This window comes from Mchenga conophoros, linkage group LG20 (genome assembly GCF_057382185.1).
Source record: "Mchenga conophoros isolate Kocher_MC1m ecotype Shallow Benthic linkage group LG20, M_conophoros_male_GT1.1, whole genome shotgun sequence".
NCBI classification, from domain to species: domain Eukaryota; kingdom Metazoa; phylum Chordata; class Actinopteri; order Cichliformes; family Cichlidae; genus Mchenga; species Mchenga conophoros.
This window is the reverse complement of record NC_140545.1, coordinates 1,856,260-1,871,563: the sequence shown is the minus strand read 5'-3', so window position 1 is coordinate 1,871,563 and position 15,304 is coordinate 1,856,260.

Sequence of the window (15,304 nt, the reverse complement as noted above, 5' to 3'; positions counted from 1 at the left end):
TTTTTTTTGTTTTTTTGCCTGTCGGTTTGGCTCTTCTGCCATCAGAATTATTGTCTAAAGGCGGAGAAAGATGCCCAACGGATTTACTTTACCAAATGGACCATCCCAGCCTTGCCGTATTGGTCTATTTGATTCACCTTTTGTTTATTTAAATTTATTTTCACTTGCTAAATACGGGACAGACTTGACTGGGGAAAAGAAAGGGGAGAAAGAAAGAGGGAAAGAAAACCAGCGGGAAGAGGGACGGGGATAAAGGGCAAAAAACAAAAACCAACAAAATAAGCAGACAAGAAATACATCTATCAATCACCTGGATCAGAAGAGAAAACAAGCAGAAGAAAAAGAGAGGAATAGAATAAACAACATCACGATGATATATGGGAATATAACAGTAAATGCTAAATATTAAACATTATTGTGCAGCACTTAAGATCGACAGCGCACAGTGTGCTTTGAGGTAGGAGCCAAAAAGGGTGTAGTTTGTGTGTGTGAGCACCCGTGTGTACACCTGTTGGTTAACAGCCCACAGTTAGTAAAGAATGGAGAATGAAGTCGGCCTGAGCTCAGCTCAGAAGAGTCCATCAGTGACTTCCAGGAGTGCGGTCTAAAATGAGCTACCCTGAAGCCAGACTGCTGGAGCACTTGAGAGTACAGGTCTTTATGCAAATGAAGCAGAGTCAGATTCAAGCACAAGCAATGCTCAAAGCCAAAGATGGTGCAACTACTTTTCTCATCTACCTTGCTCGTTGAGGGTTTAAATTTAATACCACTCCTCTATCTTCGTTTATCAGATAATCAGCCATCAGCGCACTTTTAAGTGTGTTATAAATTTTTTTATTGGTCCCCTTCTGGGAAATTAGCTCTTAGCCAATAGTATAACTTGATAGTCACATCTTTAGCCACAATAATATTGACTAATATGCTCTGATCTCCAGCAAATGCTATTTTTTAGAGTCATAATAACAGTAATTACCACAAGCAATTTTCTTAATGTTTTATTAGTTAAATCAAGTGAGTCAGAGAAATGCAATGAATAGTATTTGGTAGAAAATTATTACTTTGAGGACATGTGTAGAATTTGACCAACTCCTAGCTGCATTATTCTTTATTATTCAGGCGCGTTCATTTCGTTAATACTGTGATGCGCCTTGTGTGTGTGTGTGTGTGTATTTTGTGTTGTGTGTAACAGTAAGCAAACGTGTGTGTGTGTGTGTGTGTGTGTGTGTGTGTGCCCACATGTATGCGTGTGTTTCAAACCTGCTAATGTGCATGTAAAGTATTCATAGAATGGTGCGCTAGTAGAGGTTTGACATTGTTGCTGCCTCTGCTGGAGATAAGCCATTAATAGGGCTGTTACTGGAGGTCAGTGGGGTTCTTCACACACACACAGACCACATTACATGCTAGAGGCTGCACATTACCTACAGCTTACAGAGGTCCACAGGTTAATACCATGAAATAGAGACTCAAATTTAGAGGCACCTCACTGGCTACACACTAATGTGTTAACCCCTACAGAGTGTGATAATTACTTAATGTGATGTACCGGTTATGGTCATTGTGTCATGTTGAGAAACGGGAGGAACTCATGTAGCTGTACTGAACTGGAGTTCAAAACAATGCAGCTTTTAGTGTGATGGTCCTGAAAGGCAATCATGGAGGTACACTTAGGTGTAAATGTATCCAAAAAAACACAACTAGAAAAAAAGACAGTCATCTTTTTATTGTGAATTTAAGTGACCTGGATGAATCCAGATATGCAGATTTTCTAGGGCTGGATGCCTGACATCCCTCTCACTTACAGCAGTGACTATCATGCTTCAGTTCGTTGTCTTTGGTGCTGATTGTACTGTGCATGTGCTTTGTTAGAAACACATAAATGAGTAATAAAGTTAGCTGCTCCCCTAATGAGTCTCTGACAGATGAACTTTAACTCCGCCATCTTGAACTACAGCTGATGATGGTAGTTTTGTTCTGCAGGGCCACTCTAGCCAGCTGCCACACAAATTCAATGAGAGAACGACCTGGCCAGTAGTAGTAGTAACTTTGTTCTCTCAGATAAATAAAAATAATAATAACAAGAAGCACTATGGGAGTGCAAACTTCTGCCAAGGCAGCTCACTTGAGGTCAGTTTGAAAGAAAGGCAGATGTGAAATGTCAAAGGTCAAATGTGACATGATATTTGGATGCAAACTATAATGAGTTACTATAATCTCCATGTACCAGTATCATTGCCTGGCAGCAGATGAAAGATATTTTATGAAGGTTTGATCTTATTTGACTTTGATGAAGAGGTTAAGGGTACATTACAGGGAGTGCAGAATTATTAGGCAAATGAGTATTTTGTCCACATCATCCTCTTCATGCATGTTGTCTTACTCCAAGCTGTATAGGCTCGAAAGCCTACTACCAATTAAGCATATTAGGTGATGTGCATCTCTGTAATGAGAAGGGGTGTGGTCTAATGACATCAACACCCTATATCAGGTGTGCATAATTATTAGGCAACGTCCTTTCCTTTGGCAAAATGGGTCAAAAGAAGGACTTGACAGGCTCAGAAAAGTCAAAAATAGTGAGATATCTTGCAGAGGGATGCAGCAGTCTCAAAATTGCAAAGCTTCTGAAGCGTGATCATCGAACAATCAAGCGTTTCATTCAAAATAGTCAACAGGGTCGCAAGAAGCATGTGGAAAAACCAAGGCGCCAAATAACTGCCCATGAACTGAGAAAAGTCAAGCGTGCAGCTGCCAAGATGCCACTTGCCACCAGTTTGGCCATATTTCAGAGCTGCAACATCACTGGAGTGCCCAAAAGCACAAGGTGTGCAATACTCAGAGACATGGCCAAGGTAAGAAAGGCTGAAAGACGACCACCACTGAACAAGACACACAAGCTGAAACGTCAAGACTGGGCCAAGAAATATCTCAAGACTGGTTTTTCTAAGGTTTTATGGACTGATGAAATGAGAGTGAGTCTTGATGGGCCAGATGGATGGGCCCGTGGCTGGATTGGTAAAGGGCAGAGAGCTCCAGTCCCACTCAGACGCCAGCAAGGTGGAGGTGGAGTACTGGTTTGGGCTGGTATCATCAAAGATGAGCTTGTGGGGCCTTTTCGGGTTGAGGATGGAGTCAAGCTCAACTCCCAGTCCTACTGCCAGTTTCTGGAAGACACCTTCTTCAAGCAGTGGTACAGGAAGAAGTCTGCATCCTTCAAGAAAAACATGATTTTCATGCAGGACAATGCTCCATCACACGCGTCCAAGTACTCCACAGCGTGGCTGGCAAGAAAGGGTATAAAAGAAGAAAAACTAATGACATGGCCTCCTTGTTCACCTGATCTGAACCCCATTGAGAACCTGTGGTCCATCATCAAATGTGAGATTTACAAGGAGGGAAAACAGTACACCTCTCTGAACAGTGTCTGGGAGGCTGTGGTTGCTGCTGCACGCAATGTTGATGGTGAACAGATCAAAACACTGACAGAATCCATGGATGGCAGGCTTTTGAGTGTCCTTGCAAAGAAAGGTGGCTATATTGGTCGCTGAGGGCAGGGATAGCTCAGTAGGTAAAGTGGTCGCCCCATGATCGGAAGGTCGGCGGTTCGAATCCACTTAACGGCTACCCTGAGGTACCCCTGAGCAAGGTACCGTCCCTACACACTGCTCCCCGGGCGCCTGCTTAGTGGGCTGCCCACTGCTTCACTGAGTGAATGGGTCAAATGCAGAGGAAAAACAAGTAATTTCCCCATGGGGATCAATAAAGTATCCATTATTATTGATTTGTTTTTGAATGTCAGAAATGTATATTTGTGAATGTGGAGATGTTATATTGGTGTCACTGGTAAAAAGAAATAATTGAAATGGGTATATATTTGTTTTTTGTTAAGTTGCCTAATAATTATGCACAGTAATAGTCACCTGCACACACAGATATCCCCCTAAAATAGCTCAAACTACAAACAAACTAAAAACTACTTCCAAAAACATTCAGCTTTGATATTAATGAGTTTTTTAGGTTCATTGAGAACATGGTTGTTGTTCAATAATAAAATTATTCCTCAAAAATACAACTTGCCTAATAATTCTGCACTCCCTGTATATTAGAATCCCTATATATCGTTCCCACTATGCCCATATGCCGTCAATAGAAACAACAGCAGTAAGAAACATTGTTTTAAATAGCTGTGAATAGCATTATTATCACTTTGATGTTCTGTTGACCTTGACGGAGACCTCAGAGGTCAAATGACATGATATTTTAAATCTTTATATGCTTCTTTCTATATGCTGGGAATACACAATATAGTTGTAAGAATCATTGTTTATGAGTTATAGGGCTTATTTATCAATTTGCATCCCATAAACCTTGGAGTTGGCCTTGAAGACCTTGGTGCATATAAACCAATTTTTAATGGATTGTTAACATGACCCCACTCTAAACCTCTACAAAGTTTTTTCAGAGTTATTCAAAAGTTTTTAAGCTATATCGTGTTTATAGAAATAACAACACACACACGCACACACAGATGCTACCAAAAACACGACCTCCTTGGTGGAATACCAGGATTTTATCAGTTTGTAAAGGGATGTGGAGTCATTGCTGGTTGACTATGCAGTCCTAATTATCTCTGGTTTAGTCAGTTTTTCAGACTGTCTGGTTAAAAAAATACAATAAATAAATAAAAGACTATTAACAAACTAGGTTAAGGGCACTAATTATACAGCAATAAAAGGGAATACAAGAACAAAGTTACTAAGAACAGATATACCGTAGCTAAAAGATAAAGTACATAAATAAGAAATTGCAAAAGATTTGTAAATGAGAACTGCTTTATTGAGATTGGGGCTTTAGTGAGGATATGAGAAGCAAAAAGATGTGATGGTGTGACACAGTGATGTCATGGATATGCTAGTTAGGGAATGGTGTAGTTACAGCAGGCTTCAACTAATTTTTAATGAACGACACTGTTTTTTAATGGGGAAGGAAACTCTTGCTTTGCATTTTAATTTCATTATCTATGATTTAATAAAAGTGCTTGTGCCATCTCACATCAGCTTAACATTTAGCCCATGTCATAGAAAATATTAATGTGTATCTGTATTCAGCCCAGAATGATATTAGGGTATTTTCAGTGCTTTTGAACGTCATAATGGTTTAAACATTTGCCTAAAGAATGAAAGATTCCTAGTTTTATCCCAGGAGGAGACACAAATCCCTTTGGGCACAAAAATCTGCCAAATAAAACAACGTGGAGCTACCTGCTGTGGTGACCCCCTTGGGAACAAGGGAACCAAAAGTAGCTTTTATCTCTATTCAACCTAAAAATACAAAGAAAGTGAATAATGTCTTTGTGTCCTACTATAAGGATATTCCACATGTGCCTAGGATTGTCACTAGAACTCATAGTTAGGGTACCTAAAATTCTATCATTTGATACAGAAATTCTGAAGACACTACGGTGGGTTATTGGTACTGTAGACAGCAACTGAGTAGGGTTGTCAAAAAATTATATACTAAAAATTACCATCTGATTTAATGGTCATTTGCAATGGTATTGATATCAGCAGTGTCACATATGATGACGCCAGCCTGTTATGGCATCATTGGGACATCGTAGGACTTGAAACTCTAGCATCATGGCAACCCTTAGCATCCTGTAAAATAACTTGTTCTTGTCTTCAAGAGGAATCTTCTGGGCAAAGGATGTTGAAGCCATTTTACATTGTGATAAGTGGGCCACATACAGCCCACTTTGGTCCACCAGACCAGTTAAATCTGTAATCTTACACATTTACAGAAAAAGTACCGGTGGTTCATTGCCCACACTAGCCTCCAATTATAAAATCTAATGTTTTTGTTAATGCACAGTGTTCTGTTTTTAAAACCATTAACTCACTGTAAAAATAAAAAAGCAAAAAAAGCCTTTAGTGTCATGAAGCGCTGTGTGGCAGGCAGGACTCAGACACAAGGGATGAACTCAAAACCACAGCTTTAATTGCTGGCACGGGAAACGAGTATACAACGTAAACTAACCTAAATTGGGAAATAACAAACTAACACACAGGGAGACACAGGAAGCGCTACACAGCATGAGGGACAACACGACACTGACTCAGAGAAACACAGGGTTTAAATACACTGGGAAGTAACGAGGGGAATGAGACACAGAAGGAGGGCACAGCTGGGAGAAATCAGAACTGATGGGACAAGGAAGCAAAGTAGGATACACTCACATGAGACACAGACCTTCAAAGTAAAACAGGAAGTAGCACAGACGCAGGCTTGACTAGGGGAGACAGAGTAACTGAGAAACACAGAGACAAACCATAAAGCAGAGGACTCTAAGAATCAACATACACAGAGGGAAATACTAAGCATGGAACACAAGAAACTAGACTCGAGGGAGAAACAAAAGACCAACCATGAGAACATAATTCACAATACAGAGTGACAGAAAACACAAGAAACTCAAAACATGCGAAGACACAGACCAAGAAACACAGACTTACACAGAACAGAGAAACATGAAAGGCAAGGGATCAAAACTAGAAACCATAGAATAAATCACACGAGTACAAAATACAAGAATCACAAAGGACTAAAAACGCTGGGTCAGGAGACCCAGGATCCTGACATTTAGTTAGTGTGAATGGCAACGGGCTGATTTTTGATCATATCAAAATTCTGAATTTGCCATTTGCTGATCTTAAAATCAAAATTGGACCGAATAAGTGTTTATGCCCATGCGCATGCAATCATTACAGAAGTAGCTGCAACAACAAAGCCGAATTATTTATTTATTTTAGGTCTGTTGCTATTTTTTTTCTAACTTTTGGGCAACAGCTTTTTTATGGCTGTGGAAATATTTCTCCTGGGAGTGCACTCAGGCCTTGCTTGTTGAGGCTTAGCTCCTTAAATCTATATATAAATCTATATCTTAGATGATGGCCTGGGTTGAAATTATTACCTGTCCAAAAAAACCCCGGCATGCTGCCAGTTGGTCCGGCACATCAACTCTGTGTGAGTTTGGGAATGTGTCAGGAAGCCCTAGCGACTTCCCCCTATAGTGCCTCACTGGCAAAAGCAAGTGGGATGGCTCACTTGTGTCTAATATTTTTAATTAACTTCAAGCTTGAATGTGTGAAATTTAATATGGGAAATTAAAAGATGATAATTTCCTGCTTTGGAGCCAGTGTGCTGGCATGAATACATTACAGTAAATCAGAGCTCTGGTCTCAGAGCTTAAGACTACTGAGAAGGACAGTCATGTGTTCTCATGGCACGCTGCTCTCATGAAGCAGCGAGGGTGTAAGGTAAAGGGATGTAGAAAGCAATTAGTACTGCTTGTCTTCAATGTGAATGGCTCCAGTGGCTGTTTTGTCTTCATAAAACTGGGCTGGAATTATATAATAAAGTAGTCATAAAAGAAAGTGGAAATAATGTTATCGGTTACAAATGAGCTCCATGCTGTCAGGGTTGTACAGTGTGTATGCCTAAAATCATTTGCTCTTGTACACTATTATATTTTCATAAAAAATTCAAGATATAAAACACATTCAAACAGCAACATATTTATTATCCTTGTGCCTGACATGGAAATGTGTTTGTGTGTGCACGTGCACTGGAAAAATAAATGCACACAAAAAAATGCAAACATACTCAAAGACGATGAATCGTTCGTACAACTGTAATTTCACATCCTAACAATTTCTAATAAAAGGCGAAAAACAGCGGCAGTCATATCAGAGAAATGTGTTCTGCATGGTCACCTTCCACCTAATTGGCTATGCTTGAGAAATTGTACATTTAAACTTCCACCTACAGAACACTGCTGTAGATATCACATTATGTGTGAAATATGAAATGCAGGTAATAGAAAATTTTCCTGTTGCACTACAATTAGGAATCACTCCATGGTTGACTTTACAATGTAACTATCTGATAAGTTGCCCGCAGTGCCACCTTAATTTCTCTAATTGGATGCCAGTAAAATAACAGTCAAGAGAAATGGTCTATACACTCGCCAAGCCCAGCGCATATTATGGACCTTCGTCCTCTGAGACTTTATTAGGGATCCAATAAAAGCTGTCAGAGTGGGAACTAGCTCCTGATAGTAACGAATGGATTGTAATCAACTAATATTCATCTTTAAGAGACTAGTTTGGCAGAGAATATAAAGCCCCAGGAAGTGATCCAAACAATATTAGTTGGAGCGTGTATCATGATTGGATGTGTGTGTGCTTGTGGAACATATGCATTGAGTACATGTTACAAAAGGACTGTTTAATGTATGCGGTCGATTTTTCTCCTTCTCTTCACGCCTGAATTTCATGTTGGTTTAGCATAAAAATGTAAAGCTCTTTGGGTCAACTTCTGTTGTTTAAATGTGTTTAGGCCATAATTAAAATAGACATGACAGTAAGCATAAAAACATTCAGACATTTTTCATAAAAGTAAAGTAAAGTAGTATCAAGTAGTATCAATCCTGTCTCACTTGATCTGATACCAATATCAGCGTCGGCGTTGGTATCGATACTATTGACATTGGATTGTTCCACCCACCTCTAGTGCACATATTCCCTACATTTAGAACGTGTCATGTGTTTGACTGATGTCTGCAGACTGTTAACCATATGCATCAAATAAACAAAAGGCTGATAGTGAGAGAAAATTACTGATCATTCATAATAAGATAAGATAAGATAAGATAAGATAACTCTTTATTGTCATTGCACAGTCATACATAGTACAGTAGTACAATGAAATTGGAAAAACTGTCCTACGTCGGCACTACATATAACACAACACGACACGATATGACACATCACAACGTAACAAACAACACAACACAGTATATTAACTTAGTATAAAAAAGAATATGCGTTATGATTTTCATATAGCCTGCAGTGTTTAGAGCTGTGTCGGTTGTGCTTGAACATTTGTTTACACACATTTGGATCCGTTTTACTGTGTTCTGCATGTGTGTTTGAGAAATTTCCCCTGGGGAGATTTTGTATTGTGTTTGTCCCTGCTGTCGGAGGCCCTTCCCTAAGGGGTGCTGCATTCATAGTGCTGGTCCCTGCTGATGGATGGAGAACTGAGACGGTGGGGAATTCCACAACTGAGGAGCACAGAAGCACCCAGAAATCCACATTTTCACATTTTGTTTGAGAATGTTTCATTACTTCTGCAGATTCTACACAGTTTCTGCCTCTCACCAGCTTTGTAGAGAACCTGAGGTAAACTGGTTTTCTAGCTAATTGTATGTGCATGCATTAGATAAAAAAGAATGCATATATCCATAAATGTTTAATGTCTTTTCAGTATTATACCATGAAAATATTTCCGCCCTTCCTGATTTCCTATTGTTTTGCATATTTGTCACACTTAAACGTACGTTTCAGATGATCAAATGAATTCTAATATTAGACAAAGATAACCTAAGTAGAAAATGCATTTTTTAAATGATAATTTAATTTATTAGGGAAAACCTACCAGCAGTGTTGGGAAGGTTTCTTTTAAAATGTATTCTACTACAGATTACAGATTACAGATTACATGCCCCAAAATTTTGTAACGTATTCCGTTACGTTACTCAATGAGTGTAACATATTCCAAATACTTTGGATTACTTAATATATTATCATGCTTTTTACAACTACATGAATGTACTATTGCTGTGTGATTAATTACTATTACTGAAGGTTACTTGCCACACCAACTAGTTTTTTAAATCTTAATATAAAATTAATAACAGTAGGTGGACATTAAGGCTGCACTTTTTGCAGCGATCTCGTACATAAAACAGGTCCGCGGCTCCGAACTGTAGTAAAGGGACCTCTGACTAATACGTCGGGTTCGTGTCGGGCTCGTAGCTGAAAACTAGCTTTACTTTGCTGTCTGGGTCAACTCTGCTAGCGAGAGACAGCGAGAGGCGTTGAAAGGCTGCTCCAACGGAGCTTATTGTTTCAGAGGAAAACACGAACACAGTGTACAGTCGAGTCTTACTTACAGCTGGGCTCGTCAGGCACTCTGTTTGGCTGCAGTGGTTATTATTATATTTACATGCTTCCAGCTCCCGTTTCTGCTCGGTGACAACTCGTACATTTTGACTGTCCTTTTCCTCCCTCCCTCACGCTCAGACACATAACGTGTATGGCAGTCCATTCTCCCTGCAGCACGGACTACACTGCCCATGAGGCTACATAATTTAGGCCTATGCCTTTAACACTCTGCCTATTGCCTTCACATTAAATCACTTTTGTGAATTTTTTAAAAAAATATTTCTTCACGTCATTTGTCATTTAGAGGTGACATGGGCGGCGAGATTGACACACAGGCATTAGAGCCTCTTAATGCGTGTTTTATTTAGGTTTCCTCAGGTGTGGAATTACCAAAAATAGAGAGAGCATAGCCTAATATATGAATCAGGAAAATACCGCCGTGTAATCCATTTATTTCAGCAAAGTAACTGTATTCTGAATACCACCCTTTTAAACGGTAACTGTAACGGACATATTTACTCATATTTTGTATTTTAAATACGTAACGGCGGTACATGTACTCCATTAATCCCCAACACTGCCTACCTGGCTCTGTTGGAAATTGCCTCCTAAAGCTAAAAACTGCTTGTGCCACCCTTGGCAGCAAGAACCACAATCAATGAGTCTGTTACATCACTGTGGATTAAAAATCTGGTCTGTTCTTCTTTGCAGAATTGTATTAATTCAGCCAAATTAAAGGGTTTTTGAGCATGAATGCCCTGTTTAAGGTCACACCAAAGCATTTAGGACTTAATACCTTGACTAGGCCACTTCAAAACCTTCATTTTATTTCATTATTTTTTGAGCCATTCAGAGCTGGACTTGCTGGTATGTTTCCTTTAACTGAAGCAAATAAGGTTTGCAGTTCTTTAGATGTTGTTCTGTGTTCTTTTGCAACCTCCTAGAAGAGTCAGCATCAGTGCACTTTATTTTGGTAGGCTTGTCATTCCTGTGAGATTCACCACTTTTCCAAGTTTTTTCCGTTTGTGGTAAAAGGCTCTCATTGCTGGAGTCCCAAAATCTTAAAAATAGCTTTTGTAACCCTTTCAGACTGATAGATGCCAATGACTTTGTTTCTCAGCTGTTTCTTTAGACCAGTGCATGATTCATTTATTTCTGATATCTTTTGGTCTACTTCACTTTGTCAGACAGGTTCTGTTTAAGTGATGTCTTGATTCAACAGGTTGGAAAGTACTCAGGCCGGGAATTAGTTTTTCACATAGGGCCACAGGTAGGTTTGGACAACATTTTCCCTCCAGTATATGAAAGTCAGCATTTAAAAACTGCATTTTTTTCAAACATTAAAACTTGTTTGATGATCTAAATCTTGTAAGTGTAACAAATATGCAACAAAATAAGGAATCAGGAAGGAGCAAATACTTTTTCACAGCACTGCATGAAGTCAAGTCAGTTGCTCTTTGAAGAGCAATTGCTCTGTAATTTCATGTTCATTATGTATTCTTCTCCAACCATTTTTTTTTTGGTAAAGATGGTACCGTAATTTTATGAATTGCTCTGAAATTCATTTAGTCTTCCTATTCCCTGCTCTGTGCTGTGCATTTACCAGCCTTAATTCAACTATGAAACATGCTTCAAGTGCAAAGTCTTTGAAGTACCTCTTGGTGTTATGGACTCCACTCAGCTGTGCTTGAATATCTCCCATAAAACCATCTGAAAATGTACTTCTACTCTTGTTCTTCTGAGCACAAACCCACTCCCAGTGCACTACTGTGCATTTTAATGAACTATAATTACTATATATTTCTTATCCGCTCCATTTTTCTCTTTCTTTGTTTCTTTGTTTCTTTCTTTCTACCCATGTATGTTTTTTATTCACTCTTGAATCTATACCATATTTCACCCTGTATACATGTGGAGTTTGTTTACATAAAACTCTCATTCACATCAGCAACTGGGAGGCATAACGACTGAGGAGAAGATGTACAGTGAATGGGGCATCTAAATGATTTAGCAGAAAAGGTGTAGGCCATGATTGTGAAGGTTAAAGCAGCAGTTTGAACACTGATTGCTTTGAACGAAAAGGTACATGGGTTTTTTTGAGGTGCTTATTTTGTTTGGCCTTCGGCAAATGCCTGAACCAAGTACAAACTTAGAATATATTTGTTTTATTAAGAGGCGAAGAAAGTAACAAGTACTAATAACCACTTGAACTTTAGATTTTAGACTCCTGAAACAAATGTTCATCTTTATCCAACTGTGGTTTGAAAAATAAGATCTGAAGTAGGGGTAACAAAGGCTACACTAAACTAAAAAGGGTTATGATATAATGCATATTCACAAGCCACTTCATTAGGTACACCTTGCTATTAATGGGTTGGACCTCTTTTTAAAAGTTGCTGCAGCTGTACATGTCATGTCAATCTCCTGTTCCACCACATCTATTTGACTGAGATCTGGAGACAGTGGAGGCCGTCTGAGTACATTGAACTCACCGTAATGATCGAAAAATCAGTTTAAGACAGTTTAAGCTTGACATGGTATTCCATCAGATGACGGTACACAGTGGTTATAAAGAAATGGACCTGTCCAGCATCAAGGAAGGTTCAGGTAGGCTGTAACATTTAAATGTGCTCAGCTGGTACTAAGGAGCCTGAAGTGATACATGAAAACATCACCCACATACCACCACCTGCCTGAATCACTGATGAAAGGCAGGAGGGCTCCATGCTTTCTTATTGTTTTCTGGCCCCACCACCAGCTTGTTACAGTAGAAATTGTAGACTCATTAAAACAGCTAGCATGTTTCAGTTTTTGTTGTCCATTTTTGGTGAGCCTGTGTGAACTGTAGCCTTAATTTCCTGTTCTTAGCTCACAGGAGTAGCACTTGGTGTAAATGGTAAATGGCCTGCATTTATATAGCGCTTTACTAGTCCCTAAGGACCCCAAAGCGCTTTACACATTCAGTCATCCACCCATTCACACACTGGTGATGGCAGCTACATTGTAGCCACAGCCACAGGTACAGGTGCAGGTGCACTGACAGAGGCGAGGCTGCCGAACACTGGCGACACCGGGCCCTCTGACCACCAATGGATGAAGTGTCTTGCCCAAGGACACAACGACCGAGACTGTCCAAGCCGGGGCTCGAACCAGCAACTTTCCGATTACAAGGCGAACTCCCAACTCTTGAGCCACGATCGCCCCGTCTTCTGCTGCTGTAACCCATCTGTTTCACGGTTTGGTGTGTTGAACATTCAGAGATGGTCTTCTGCATACCTTGGTTGTAACAAGTAGTTATTTAAATTCCTCAAAGTATATTCATTCTCCAATTGAATAAAAAATGTATTTTCACCCAGAGACGTTCTGCTCGCTGGGTATTTTCTCTGAAACCCTAGAGATGGCTTTGTGGAAAACTCACAGTAGATCAGCAGTTTAACTATGGCACATTTAAATCACTGGAATCACCTTTCTTCCCATTTTGATACTCAGTTTAAACTTCAGGAGGTTGACTTGACATCTATACAGGCCTAAATAAGTTGCTACAATGTGATTAGCTGATTAAATATTTGCATTAATGAGCAGGTAATGACATGTGATTCTATTAATGTGTTTATAAGTAGTAATTAGTTGCTTGACCTGTGTCTGTCATAAAGGGTGTGTTGAAGAATTTATACAATTAGTAAAAACAAAATAATAAAAACACAAGAGGAAAGTTGAACGAATAAAAGTCGTGCATTTCTTTAGTTCCATCAAAACTGACTATTCTGTGTTGAAACTAGAAAAACATATTTATATGTACGTCTAGAGGGTAAAAGAGGCTTTTTTTTTTTTTTACCTCTGTTAAAAAGATCACTCCAAGCATTCGACAGGCATGACTTCAGGGTAGACTCAGTTCTACCCGGGTGGCCATCAGTGGGGTTCTGTGTTGTTAAAGATGTTACTGTGCTGTTTTATTTACAAAAGTCTTTGGGCCCAGAGAGATGTGGTTTTATTCCTTCTAACATTGCTGTTTTTTATGAATCAATGTATCTAATACTCAGTACAAAACAATAGAGGGCCCTAAGGAGCCTGTTAATTAGGAAAGAAATGTTCTGTATTTGTTATCTCTTTTGTATTCTGCAGCATTTGACTTTCACCAACAGGAATCAGTGACCAGGGCAGTCATTCAATAATGCAACACAAGCTGTTCTAATGAAAGATATACAGAGTATATATGAAGGACTCTGGTGGAAAATGAAGAGGTAGTGAGAGGCTGAATATTATAAAAGTGGCTTAGAAACATCTTCAAAGGTGGTGTCAGGGCCTGATGATTCTTTTGAGTGAAAGTAAGCAAGGGAGTTGGTGGTGTTATGGGTGTTTGCTATTGCTGTTTATGGTGCACGTAAAATGAAGTAAGCCTATATGAATTTTTGTGCATGAAGGTAGGTGTTTGTGTGTGTCAGTACTAAAAACTTTGACAAATAGATTACCATGAATTCAGTTGTATTTATATCATCTGCAAACCGCAGCAACCAAATGACCCCCTGTGAGGCAGCACTTTTTGAAGGTAGGAAGGAAAAACTCCCTCTTAACAGGAAGAAACCACCAACAGAACCAGACTCAAGGAGGGCCAGCCGTCTGCCGTGATTAATTGGGGGAATGAGAGGAGAGAGGAAGAGAAAAAAAAGAGATCTTAGGGAGACAGGACAAAATACAGACTCTGGGAGAGAAAAGACAAAAATGTAATGACATGCTGCAGTGGTATATAAACGTGTGGGGAGTCACCTGAAAGTGAAAGTTTAGATTTTAATCTTTAAAATATTTTTTTATATATTCACAAATTGAGTCCTTAAGTGACACAAGTTGGACCAAAAATGTTTTCAGTGAAGGTGGCCAGTGACCAGTCTCACTGGAAATTTGATAGATTTGGTGGTTTGGTGATGGATGAATGACAGTAGAAAATGATGCAATATGAGAGGTAACACAAAGAGGAACACAATGGAGAAGCAGACAAAGGCAGAGACAGTTGAGTAAATAGAAAAAGCTTGTTGAGTCAATATCCGTCTCCCCCATGGCTAAAGTACTCCTCTAAGACTCCGACACTGGTCTGGTTTCACTCCTGCCTTCTTTATTTATCTTTCTCTGCCTCTTCTTTCCCTTCTTGGAGAAAATGCTTTTGTAGAGGATTTTACAATATTGGGTTTTACAGCTACTGCAGTTCACAGTTATTTTTATTTAACTGATAGTGAATCCATTTATCCATCTATAAAAGAAAAAATTAAATAAAATTATCATCCACTCTTCTTTAAGTCCAAAGTTGT